Source organism: Eschrichtius robustus, chromosome 14 (assembly GCF_028021215.1).
Source record: "Eschrichtius robustus isolate mEscRob2 chromosome 14, mEscRob2.pri, whole genome shotgun sequence".
Taxonomy (NCBI): domain Eukaryota; kingdom Metazoa; phylum Chordata; class Mammalia; order Artiodactyla; family Eschrichtiidae; genus Eschrichtius; species Eschrichtius robustus.
In genome coordinates, this window is record NC_090837.1 from 24,209,145 (window position 1) to 24,223,104 (window position 13,960).

At 47.4% G+C, this 13,960-nt stretch overlaps 1 long non-coding RNA gene across 8 annotated transcripts in view; it reads right to left on the minus strand.

Annotated features, from left to right (window-relative positions):
- Positions 1-13,960, minus strand: part of LOC137776261 (uncharacterized) — a 370,431-nt gene that overhangs the window by 184,510 nt on the left and 171,961 nt on the right. For 7 of the 8 annotated variants that reach the window (XR_011076189.1, XR_011076182.1, XR_011076183.1 and 4 more), the window contains exon 3: positions 78-164. This is a non-coding gene — a long non-coding RNA (uncharacterized lncRNA). Of the gene's footprint in view, positions 1-70; positions 165-13,960 lie in introns of all 8 variants that reach the window. The other variant, XR_011076184.1, reaches the window with a different exon arrangement.

Here is a 13,960-nt window from a genome sequence, read left to right on the forward strand (position 1 = left end):
CCACCAAAGGGTTGTTGTGAGGATTAAATAAGATAGTATCTAGTTCGAAGATGTCATTGCGAAGACCCACCACTTACGTCACCACCATTTGCAGGAGCAAACCGGATCTGCTAGCATGCTCTGGTGTGGAGAAAAGATGTGTGGCAGCAACACCCGGACCAAACCTGCAAAACGAAAATGTATAAAGCTTAATTGAGGTGACAATTAAGTACAGAATTAGCAGGAGGTAATCATGATGCTAAAATGAAGATAAAATATCATTTGTTGAACATCCAAATGGCACCATCCACTTTATTTGTATTACCTTATGTAATTTTCACAATTCTATGAGGAAACCAAGGTTCAGAGAGATGAAGCAACTGTCCTAAGGTCACACAGCTGGCAAGCCTAAGTCCAGAGCCTGGGGCCCTAAGCACTGGGCTGTGCCAGTTCCCAATAATAAAGCCCGGGTTTTGGAGGCTGACCATGTACTGAGCAAGCCTCTCTAAGTATCTCCCCATTGAATCTTCTTACCATCCTTTGGAGAAAAGCTTGGGGCCCATTTTACAGGAAAAAGCAGCAGTGCTAGGTGGCAAGTATGCTTAAAGAGGGAATCCAAGGTTTCACTGCTTGATTTGGTATAAATTGCAATTTTATGTTATACATATTTTGCCACTATTTAAAAATGTTAAAAAAAATAACATTTTTAAGAGCACATATGCACATATCCTTTGACCCACTGCTGGGAAGTACCCTGGGAAAATCACACTGATATCCTCAAACTAGAAACGACTTACGGGTCTATCACTGTTGTCCTGATTTTAAAATAAGGGACATACATATATAAGAAGCTACTAATTGCTCAAAAGAATGAAGTAGAACTGTTTATGTTCACTATGAAAAGATATCCGACTATATTAGTAAATGAAACAAGACGCAGAACAACAACGAAACGAAGCACCCCAAAGCAAAAACCCCTCCACGGTCCATCGCGTCCTCCCCGTCAGCTTTGCCCCACACCTCTCCTCCACGCTCCCGGCCCAGGGAAACTTTGCTCACCCATCCCCTCTGCTGGGAATGCCCTTCATTTCCACATTCTTGAAAGAAATCCTCATCAGCCTCTGCGTCCCAGCACCCAGCCCCGCCTGGCACAGAGGAGGGATGCAGTGGACGTGCGTTGGATGCCCAGTGGTGTGACTGGTGAGGACCGTGACCAGTCAGTCCCTAACCTGGAGTCTTTTCCTCGGTCATCCTCCACCGACCCTTGCGAATCCATGTGGGGTGGGAGGGTGAGGGGATAGAAGTGACGTTTTCAGGCATCTGCTTGGTTCCAGGCACCATTCTGGGTTATTTCCCTTAGATGTGTTTTCTTTGGATCTTTAGTTTTGTCCTTTTATCATCCCGTTTTACATGTAAGAAAACTAAGATCATGGGACAGAGGATTTAACTCCGACGAGGTTACCGGCGGCTTGTTGCTGGGTTTGGGGTATACACCTAGGTGGGAAGGAAAGGACAGTGGAGCGGCTGGTACTCCCAGCAGCATACCATGCCCGTAGCATTGAGACCCAGTGCTGTGGTGGAGTTCTTACATCTGATCTATAATGTGTCACTCAGGCTACGCCGATACACGGGGACTGGCCACTGGCAAATTGACCCATGGACGACTACTCATTCACCATTGAAACGGATGTGCGTTTGTTAAGACGCCGCGGGCCTTCCTGAGAGCTGTCATCCTGTGACAATATTGACAGAGTTTGTGCCTCCACCTCGTAAAACCCCAGTGTACACACGTGGGGAAAGCAAGCCCATCCTCTCTCACTGAGAGAATAAGTGTAAGGCATTAAGGAGACTCTGATTAAACAAACAGATGTTTTTAGTCGGCAATAGAAGTGTCAACATGATCCTAATTAATGAATGTGTTAATGGCTGTTCTCTGTTTGAAGACAATAGTCACCGCCTTCTAGACGTATCCACAGTGACTCACAGGGCACACACAAAGATGCGGGCACGGAGCCTGCACGGGGTGGGGCTGCAAGCCGATATGCCCACAGGCAGCACCAAGGAGCATGCCCTGAGCTCACAAAAGGGACACACGGGGCTTCCCTGGTGGCGCAGTGGTTGAGAATCTGCCTGCCAATGCGGGGGACACGGGTTCGAGCCCCGGTCTGGGAAGATCCCACATGCCGCGGAGCGGCTGGGCCCGTGAGCCACAATTGCTGAGCCTGCGCGTCTGGAGCCTGTGCTCCGCAACAAGAGAGGCCACGATAGTGAGAGGCCCGCGCACCACGATGAAGAGTGGCCCCCACTTGCCGCAACTAGAGAAAGCCCTAGCACAGAAACGAAGACCCAACACAGCCATAAATAAATAAATAAATAATTTAAAAAAAAAAAAAAAAAAGGGACACACGGCAGTACAGAGTCACACACAGGCAATGTGCACCAAATCTGCAGGGATTATGCAAGACACTTGGGATGCAGGATGTCAGAGGCTGTCAGAGGACACACGTGAATACACATTCACAACACACGCCATATACACACAACGCACACACAACACTTGGGCCATCTACACATCCCCTACAACAACACGCAACGTACAGAGAGCACCCATATCACCCACACAACACACATACCGCATATACCATGCTCACAGGATCCAACACCACCATCCACATGACACACACACAATGCACACAAAACATCCATACATGCAACACACACTCAGTACATAACACACATACTCAACATGCATACGCCACACACACAGCACGCCATCACACACACACACACACACACACACACACACACACACACAAATTCCAGAATAGAGCTCATAATTCACGGAGTGCTAGCCTGACACACAGCACACACACTCATACACAAGTTTAGTATCAATAGTAATAATACTCACTGTGTGTATCCACCATGTTCCATACTCTATAATAAGACATGAAAACAGAAATGAAGAGGATAGAGTCTCTTTCCTCCAGGGTATCCCAAGCCTACAGAGAAGCCTGAGTACCTGCCTATGAAATGTATCAAGAGAACTCCTCTACATTATTTATATGTTTGTGTTTTTGTGTTTATACATATTTTCATGTGTTTCAACAAGGTAAAACATGGGAAAGGGTTGCTATGCAGAAAAAGTACTGGACAATATTGAGTTGTGCTGCAGACACTCAATGATCTTTTCAACGAAGATGTAGAGGAAAAAAAACATTCTGCAACTCTTACTGTACTTATCCTCAGCGATGGTGTTTTTATTTATCTCAAAGGCTCTGATAGTGTGTAACTGAACAACTCTCCCTTTTTACCCCGGCTGCTAGGAAGCTCAGAGCTATATTTTTGATCCACACATGGTTAGGGGTGTTGGTTTTCATAGCACACATTTCTGAGTGTTATATCTGGCACTGTCTTATGTTCCTACATGCATTTTTCTTTCATTCTATTTTTAAAATATACTTTTAAATGAATCAGCTCTTTCTGGAACAATATGGGATCAGAAAGAAAGATAGAGTTTAGTTAGATAGATATATTAGGACAGTTAAGCTGCTGTAACCAAGAACCTCCAATTCTCAGTGGCTCAGTATAATAAAGGTTTATTTCTTGCTCAAGGCACAGTCTAATGTGGGTTGGCACGACATGGGCCATTGTTCCATGCAATCATTCAGGAACCCAGGGTTCCTTCCATTGAGTGGCCTTTAAAGTACAAGAAAAGAAAGTAGGATCATGTCCTACAGGTGTAGCTGTATCTTCATCCCGATGCACAGTAGGACCTCAGGAATGACACACACTAGGACCCAAGGTTGTGTCCAGAGGAGGAAGAGGTAGCCTCCAATGGGCAAGAAAGAGAAGATGCCAGGTAGGGTCAGTCTCTGAGCTGGGCATTGAGGACAAACCAATTCTGGGTCTGCAGAGAAGGTGAAAAGCAGATGGGCAGACAGACATCTGGACAAATCAACAGAGGTAAGAAATGGTGGAGAGTTTGTGGAGACCAGCGGGGACCTCCTTCTAGCCAAAGAGTGGGATGCAAGATGGTGGCGGAGGGCCGTCATGGTGGAAAGAAAGGCAGAGCCCAGCCCAAGAGAGCCTTGAATGTCAGATACCAAAACCATCTCTTTATACCACAAGCTTTTAATCTATTAAAACCCAACATCTATTGGGTGCTGAGAATCTGTTGAGTGCTTCACTTGCAATCATGGTATCCATTTCCATAATAACACCGTATGGCTCAGTACTACCGTGATCCGAATTTTACAGGGGAGGACACTGAGGCTGAGAGAGGTGAAGTGACTCACCTGAATTTCCACAGGCAGAAAAGAGCACTGTCAGAGGTTGAAACGGTACACTTTCTTAACTGCTACCCTCCAGGGCCCTCTCCTGTGTTATGGTCATCACTGTGGCAGGCTGGGCTACATGGGGAGATCAGAGGGCAGCCTGACAGGGGTGACCAGCCCAAGTCTCAGAGTCAGCCACGGTTCATAAACTCAGACCCCAGCCCTGTGTGATGCACCTAAGCTCGGAGCCTCATTTTCCCCACCTGTAAAATGGGGCTAATAATGCTTCCATTGCAGAGCTCCTACAAGATGCAATATCATTTAGCTCAATGCCTAACACACAGTAGGGGCTACATGAATGGTGGCCATTATTATTATTGTTGTTGTTGCTTTTGTTGTTGTTAAAGGGATAGAGGAATCGGGGAACAGGCTGCTATCCCAGCCAGGAGACAAGTAATTTGGGAATGCTCTAGCAGAGGCTGTGGAAAGGGACAGCTGTGAAGGAGATTAAGGAAATTCACACGGAATATATGTACGTCTGGTACGTATGGCACTTTGGCAAAGACAGAATCGGGATGGATGCACTCCTCCCCAGAAAGATGTGAACGGCATTTGGCATCCCTTGTTGTTCAAGCCAGGAGCAGTCCTGTGTGTGTGTGTCTGTGTGTTTCATGCAAATGTGGGCACGTGGAGATGTAAATTGCACACAGCTCGGAGACACAGGGGAGGGTGGGGAACAAAGAGAGGGACAGGCGCTCCCCCCCCCCCCCACCCCAAGAAACCGAGCCACTGGGCATCCTGAGGGGCTGGAGTGTGGATCTGAGCCCTCTCTTCTACTCTGGGCCAGAAGCGGGCACTTGGCATCAATGGACTTGTCTATAAAATGGGGCTGAGATCACTTCACCTACCTTGAATCTGGGGCTGGATTAGATCTATCTTGGAGGTCCCTTGTGGCCCAGGATCCTAGGCCACTGAGAGGGGATGATTTGTACAAATAGGAGAGGAAGAACAAGTTCTAAGAAGGGATCTCGGCTTCTTGATGTCAGTGGATTTGGGGGAGAAGGAGGGTAGATAGTGGCAAAAATATCCAATGTCTCAAGGAGACCAGGAAAGAAAAAGGAAGAACTGTAAGAAATCTTGAGAAAAGGAAACTGGAGCTGGGAGCACCCCTGAGCAGGCCTTTCCTCTTAAGACTATGAGCAGCATCCCCTGTCACCATGCCCCTCCCTGAGGTCTCCTGCCCAAGGATCCTTGGTCCCCAGTGACCCATCCCCCTTGCAGTGGGGATGTGATCCTTGCCAAGAAAGTGATCGGCAGAGACAACTGGAGAGGAACCAGAGACAGCACACCCTCCCCAAGACTCTCCCCTCGAGAGAGTCTTAATGGTCTTAATGGTCCCCAAACAAAAGACCAGCATCAAAACTCAGGGAAGCTAATCTGGAAGCTGAAGGATGGACTCCAGCATCAGCCTGGCTTGGGTGGCTGGCCCTGGGTTCAGCTTATGCAGATCAAATGTCTTTGGCCCAGAACCTTCATCTCTTGGGGCCTCAATTTCCCCACCTGTGAAATGGGGCTGAAAATAGAACCTACCTCCCAGGTTGGATGAGAGGCTCCACAGCCATAACTTGTCAAGTGCCTGCCTCAGTGTGTGGCAGAGAGTAAGAATCCTATTAACTGTCATTCACTGCCTCTCCTTTTGTCGGGGGGACACGGCCTCATTCAACCTTCTTTGCCATATCTTTGGTTTTATAGAAAGTCCTTCCTTCCTTTAGCCAAACACACGCAAACATTTTCTTTTTCCAAAACGTTTGTCTCCAGCTGCCTCTCCACTTATGTATTGATTTAGAAGATCAAAATAAAACGTGGGAAGCCGTAAGCTGTAACACTATTTTCTTCCCCCCCGGTACACTCTGATTATGTGTAAACAGCAAATTGCAAATTATTTCCTCTTTATTTGTCAACTCCTTAAGCCACCTCTGGGTCTCTCAGAATGAGTAATTGGCTCTGGGACATCGTGTGACAATTGGCTCTGTGCAGATATTTATCTCCAGGGAGGCTTCTTCCAGCTCTTGGGTATTCCAGGAGAGAAGGTACAGGGTGGGGGGAGGTCAGACCTACACGATCTGGGGGTCCTTTACTCCCTCCATGGGATCTCTTTTGGGAGAGGGGTGGCAGAGAAGACCACAGACAAGTGATCCAAAGACAGACTTGTTGAAAAAGCCCAACGGGGTTGATCTTTGTGTGCCATTTGCTGTCTCAGAATCTCTCTTGATTCCTTTTACAGAGGGCAGAGAATACCTCCTTCCAGGAGCCCCCAAACCTTGCATCCCCAGGTTCTATCCTTAGAACCTTGTGAAACTCAACAATCTTTGGGGGGACAGGGAGTACGGGTGGGTATAGCTGCAAATTCCTATCTCCTCTAGTCATGGAGTTTTACAACCTCGGATTCAAATGTTGGTTCTGCCACGGAAAGAGCTGCAGAATTCTGGGCAAGAAATCTAACTTCCCTGTGCCTCTGTTTCTTCATCTTTAAAATGGGTATAGTCATAAAGCTACCCTGGAGGCTGTGGGAGGATGCGATAATGTGTGCAGACAGGGTAGCAGCTTGCACAGAGCACCGTTGTGGAAATTAGGAAAAGGCAGCTCTTCCTGGCAGAGATATTAGAGATCAGCATCCCCTCCTCCAGGATGCAACTTTACACCAGCGTCTGGGGAGCAGCTTAAGGACTGAGTCAGCTGTCCCTTGTCCCTTTGGCTGGGAGCTCTTCTGCAAGACCCACCCTGCACAGCTGGACCTGGCAGCCCTGCTTGTAAAGCACCCAGGAGGAGCCAGGCTCAAGGTAATCACTCAGTATCTGGAAGCAGTTGTGGTCACTGTCATCATATCTTATCGTTTGAATGAGTTTGACTCTTAAGACCTACGAAGGGCTAAGCACTCTGAAATTTTGTCACCTCTTTAACATATGGAGAACCTCCGTGTGAATCCCATTTCCACCATGTCCTGGGTGATGGGAAGTCTTTTCCCCATCCAAACCTCAGCATCCTCATCTGTGACATAGGAGACAATCGTTCCCACCTAGCGCTGGGGTTTCGATTAGACAATGCATATCTCAAGTACTTGCAGTCCAGTGCCTGGCACATGCTAGGTGCTCAGTAAATCTTAGTTCTTTTGCAGCAAGCAAAAGGAGACCTCCCCACCATGGCTTTTTTCCTTTAGCACAAGCATCCATGGTCGGTGTGTTTAGGAGATTTGGGGAAAAAAAGACGTATCAAACCATTTTAGTGAAAATACTCTGCAGTGTGAGGCATAACCTGTTTGCAAGCCAAAAGCATCAGGTTTGGAATCAGGACACTGAGGGTCTAGTGCCCCTGATGCCCCTGACTCATCCTGTGACTTTGGATAAGTAACAGGCTCCCTGAGATTTGGTTTCCCTTTCTGTGAACCCAGGGGTAGAGGAAACAATGGTTATTACATATTTTGTACAGCAGTGGCTCCCTTAATTCCAAAGAAGCCTATGTATAACCACAGTATACAAATCAGGCAAAACAGAGATGCTCTGATTGAAGCAAGGTCCAGGGAAGGGCCAAACATTCCCCCGCTACCCGGCCAAACACACACAATTTTTCTCACCCTGCAGCACCCTCTGATGCTATTTTAAGGAAGAACAGGGTTCTGGGAATGCAATGTGGCAGCCATCAGACTCAGACCCCTTTCCTGCTGAGATATTCCAAGACTGTGTTTGTGCTTTGACATCCACTGCCTTGTCACTCAATTCATCCTGACCTGGAGTGTGAGTGTGCGTGTGTGTGTGTGTGCACGCACGCACGCGCCACAAATGCTCAGAAAGAAAGCAAAAAGAAGTTCCACCAGCCATTAAGGGGAAATTACAAATGCATTTTTCTCTGCCTCCAGCACATTAATAAAAGAGCTTACAAAACTGGAAGTGAGTCGAAGAAGGGTAGCCTCACAACAACTGGAAGGTGAGGAGGCGGGCGGTGGGGAGGGCGCTGCTTCCTGTACAGTCACCTGACTTCATGGCCATTCCCAGGCTGAGAGAGTCTGTCTGTGGCGGCTGCAGGGAGGACGAGAAGCTCATGCCTTAAACATCAGGGGGACCCTCACAATGTACACTGTGGGCTGGGAGAAGAACAGGGAGGAGGACAGGCTGGGGGGGTGGTGGTGGTGTGCTTGTGACATGCCCCAGAATGGCAGTGCCTGTGGGCAGAGACCTAGAGATTGTTTAGTGAGGGCTCCAGAAAAATCGCTGAAAACTGCAGGGCGGGAGATGAAGGAGGGTATGAAATGCAAAAAGTGAAAAAATGTTCTAGTGTCTTAAAGATGGGGGGCCACCGTGGTCACTTTGTCTCCACGATCATAGTGAGTGGTAGCTATGTGCCATGAGCTGTGGGCTAGGTGCTGAGGGTGGTCACTGAAGTAGACAGATTTATGGGTCCTGATCCTTCACCCCTAGATGTATCCATGCCTTCTGCCCTGGGACTTTGAAGCCTCTCCTCCTAGAGGGTATGTCCTTGTCCATTGACTGAGCTTGACCACGTTCCTCGCTTTGGCCAATGATATTGGAATGGAAGGGCCACAGTGCTTGTTCTGGGATGAGACCTTAAGAAACTATGTGTGTTTCCACTTTTTCTCTTGCACCTCTGCCCTCGCCATGTTCTGGTTGGATTGCTGGCCCACAGAGGATGACACACATGTGGAGCTGAGCCAGACGCCACCTGCAGCTCAGAGCTGCCCCAGCTGACTCACAAGATAAAGCTAGATGAGAAATAAATGCCTATTGTTGCATGCAACTGAGATTTAGTGGCTGTTTGTTATGCAGCAACAGCTGACTGATACAGTTTTATATGAAGTCATGCATTTTATTCACCTACTCATTCACTCAGTAATTATTTACTGAGTAGGTAGGCAGCAGGGATAGAATGGTTAATAAGAAATCTGTGAAAATGGGCAGAGATTTCAGATTTATTAATTTAAGGATTAAACACCTACCATGTGCCAGGCATGAAAATAAGTGCTGCAATTACAGTGGCAAACAAAATACATAAGGCCCTGCACTCAAGATGCTTACAGACAGCAGATAAAGCAAACAACAAAACAGAAAATTTCCAAAAACCCCTGACTGAGAAGCTTGTCTCTTCCTTTTAAACTAGCCACTGTCCAGCAGAATAGGTGAGAAAGGCAGTAGACCTTTACACAAGGAAGTGTTAAGTACTAGGACGAGATACCTACAGGCAGCTCAGTGGAAGGAACTCTAGGAGCCTCGGGTTGGAGACAGGAAGAAGGTAGGTGAGAGAAGGTTTCTCAGGGCACAACATATCTGAGCTGAGCACTGAAGTTCAAGAAGTTTGCAGACAAAGAGAGGAAGGGCAAGGACGGAGCGCCAGGCAGAAGGTGCAGCAAGAACAAGGTAGGGAGGCAGGAAAGAGCATGGTGCCTGAGGGCTAACACAAACGTCTGTATTTTACTGGAAAATAGAGTGTAAGAGGGAGAGGCAAGAGATTAGGGGCTGAGAGGGACCAGAGCATGAAGGAGTTTGGATGCCAAGCTGAGATGCTTGGACTTGATCCAAAGAAGGGAAATCGCCACAGAAGGGTTTGAGTACCCAGTTGCCATCTGAGACTTTTAGAAAGGTGGAGGGGCTGGGGTGAGACCAGAGGCAAGGAGGCCAGGAGGAGGCTGAGCAGCAGTCCAGGAGAGGAAGGAGGACACCCATGCTGGGGCAACATGGGGATAAGAGATGGCCCCACCCTTGAAATGATGGAATCAGAGATTGTACAGCTGGGCGTGTCCTGGGACCACCAAGTTCCATCTACTCCATTTGCGAAAACTGGGTCTTAGAGAGGGTGGTGACCTACACATAAGTCTCACAGCAGATGAGTTTAGGGCTTGGGACTGGACTCAAGACCCTCATATTCCTAACCCCAAGTTCACTCCACAACACCACTCTGTGTCCCAATCTCTACCATTCGATTAATAATGATAATTACAAGAACAATAATAATTACTATGACCCAACTACTGAGCCCCTGCTATGTGCTAGGCTCTGTGCTCAGCACATTGTGTGTAAAATCTCACTGAATCCTCCGAACACTCTGAAGGGTCAGAACTCCCCATTTTACAGATAAGAAACTTGAGGATCAGGAGGTGAAGTCACTTGAAGTTGAGCCTCAGTGTCTGTCTTAGTCTGTTTGGGCTGTTATAATAAAATACAAAAGGCTGGGTGGCTTAAAGGATAGATTTACTTCTCACAGTTTTGGAGGCTTGGGAATTCAAGATCAAGGTGCTGGCAGATTCTGTCTCTGGTGAGGACTCTTGTCCTGGCTTGTAGATGGCTGCCTCCTCATTGTGTGTGACACAGGAGGGAGAGAGAGAGAGAGTGTGTGTGTATGTGTGTGTGTATGTGTGTGTGTGTGTGTGTGTGAGAGAGAGAGAGAGAGAGAGAGAAAGAGAGATCTGCCTTCTTATTATTAGGACACTAATCTCATTATGGGGCACCCACCCTCATGACCTCACCTAAAACTATTTATCTCCTAGAGGCCCCACCTCCAAATACCATCACATGGGGGTTAGGGCTTCAACACTGGAATTTGAAGGGGGAACACAAACATTCCATCCATAACAGTATCCTCATTGGGGATAACTGTGCAGCTCCTGTATAGAATTATGGCCAAGGGCTAAATGAAGTGAGGAGTATAAGTGCCTGGAACCTAGAAAGCTTTCAGCAAAGGAGAGTGACAACAAAGATAATGACAGTGACGGTGATGATGGTGATGATGATGATGATGATGAGGGAAAAAGTCAGCTCTGTACCCTGGTCTTGACTCCACTGGGTGACTTTTGGCAAATCACCTAACTCTTTGGGCCTCCGTCTCCCCCATCATTCTAATGAAGACTTTAGCTTAAGGCAGTGACTCTCAGGGTGTGTCTCCTGCCTAGCAGCATCACTGTCACTTGGGAGCTTATTGGAAATGTGCATTTCTGAGCCCTCCCTGGACCAACTCTGAAACTCTGGGAGGAGCACTCAGCAATCTGTGTTTAACAAGTCCTCCTGGTAAGTCTGATGCATGTTCAAGTTTGATCTGGTCTACGTGAATGATTTTTCAATTTTTTAAAAATGACATAAATGCTTTCTTGTAAACAAAATCGGGAGAAGGCAGGTACATAAAGCAGATAAAAGTGGCAGTGCTAGGTTGGAGCAGAAACCAGGGCCCACAGCTCTGTCCATTCTCCCACCCTTGCCCACGTGAAGGCCAAGGGGAGGTGGACGCTCTCTCCACCTTGTGTCAATTCCTCCTGCCAACCAGAGCCCCATGCTCCCCGCCCACCCGCCTCCCACCCTCCCAGCCTCCATTCCCGTCGACATGCTCGGTAAAGTATGGATTTGTTGTGGCCTCCTGCAACCTGGTCTATTTCTTCTCTCCCTCTTTTATTTTTTTTAAAAATAGGTTTGAGCCTGTAATTCAGTTAATTATTTCCCAGAGCACCGGTTTGGTGGCTATGGCACAGCGCGAGTCAGGGGAACAGGAGACAGGTCCTCAGACACTTCTTTCCAGAAAATCTAATTTCATCATTGAGAAATCTTCTGTCTTAAGCAGGCTCCGCCACCACCATAAATTTACATATTCTATATGCCGCTGCCAGAACGCACTGGGCCCTATTTGCATAATGCTGCTGGAGGGGCTGGCACTTCTCTTGAACCCAAATGCAGGGGGAGCAAGGAAGCAATTATTAAGCTGTAGACATTGGCAGGGAGAGAGGCCTCAGATGGATTTCAACTGCAAACCTCATTCGCCGCCTGGGCTGCTCATTACCCAAGGCCTAGATCCCAGGCTGATGTTGGATCCGAGGGCCCGGAACATTAGCGAATTGCTTTCTTCGGGTTATGTCTATAGCCAGGCTGAGGCCTGGTGTGGGTGAGCAGCTTTGGTTTTCCAGTGTTGGTGGTTGGAGTAATCTTGTCCCTTTTCCCACAGGTAAATTTGTTTGTTGGAGGGTTTTGTCAAGTTGCCTTTGCCAACACATCCCTGCCCTTTTCTGTGACACACTTCCAAACACCTACAAGACAGGTCAGCAAGGGTTTGCCCACCTCCTTCTGACAACTCCCCAGAAATGCTTAGTTAAGAAAATGATCTTCAACAAAATCCCAGTTGGAAAAGGGCACGTGGAAACAGGGATTCTCTCATGCCGTGGTGGTCCTGCTTCACATTTATCCTTCTCCAAACTTAGGCTGCTGGAGAAGGTGGGGTCTTCCCTACTGCTGGCCTCTGAGAGGGTATAATCTTGTATACCTAGGCTCTGGGTCTCAGACCAGGGATCCTTTGATGTTCCAGGATCCACAGGCCACTCTCCGTAGTTTCTGGACCTTCCAGAGCTCTGAGCTTGACCTCCAAGTCACTCCATGACCCACCACTCCCAACCTCAGTAGTCCATGGATGAAAATAGCTGCTGCTGACTTGGGGCACCGTCTTCGTTTTACTCTAGCATTGATGTAAAAGGCTTCTTTATGTTCTCAATACTCAAAAGAACAAGTCATGAGCACAGAGTGAACTCCTGGGCAGACTTCAAACCCAGCCCTTCCTGACAGTTTTTTCAACCAAGTTAATTCATGAAACACACAGACAGATACCCACCTGTCCACTCCTACAGGTAAATTCCATGAGCATACTTGCCAGGTGATGCCAACAAAAGCGCTAGGCACACTTGATAAGTTTACCAACAGAACAAAATATCATGGGAAAGGTAGAAAGCTGATTGAGGACAGCCAGTGCTTTACTTCTGATATTTAATAACAGACTAGGCAACTTTAATATTTCCAGCAAACATCTGTTATTTCTGAGGAAGTGGAAATACATTTGCAAATACCAGTTTCACTTCTGGCAGCCTTGATGCTCAAAATTGGTGGAGTTGATCAGAAATGCCATGACATCAGAGATGACCTGTGGCATGAAAAGTTCACTCCACGCCAGTATTTGAACAGAGACCCAGTTGTAAGAAATTTGAAACAGCAGGTCTTTCCACTGAGAAAAAACAAATTAAGCATCTCCTCAAAAGACCTCAACATTTTGTCCTCAGCACTGACTGTCTCATTGCAATAATTTGGAGGGAATTCACTTTTTCCATGATTGCATCCAACAGTGAATTATTTCTCCAAGAAAAGGAGATTGCTCCTGATTAGCCAAACCCAGGACTTCAAAAGCACAAATCGTGACTTTTCCAAAGGAAACCATTTTGGCACATAACTGGGGTCAGTCCTTCAGAGCAACAGATGGTCTTTAAAATTAGAATCCAGGGTGCAGATGTGGCTGTGTCCTCAAGCAAGTCCTTACCATTTCTAAGCCTCAGTTTCTGGATCAAGTGAGGATGATAGCAGTACCTCTTCCTTATTGTCATTGGGGGAATTAGATGAGCTAAGGTTAAATAACCTGCCCAAAGTCACAGAATATTGCTGGTCCAGGCGGGATTTGAACTCAGGTGTGTTTGTTTAGCCACCCCATTGCATGCTGGTACCCACCATGGCACAGGAATGCTGGACAGCTGGTGCTTATCAGTCATAGCAGCTGGCTTTCTGGGCTGAACTGCTGAGAGGGGCTGGGGTAGGAGGTCTTCAAAGGGAGACATTCAAGGGAACATGGGGTTCACTGAACAGGTCAGCCTTGACCACTAGGCCATAAGGCTCTGGTGACCA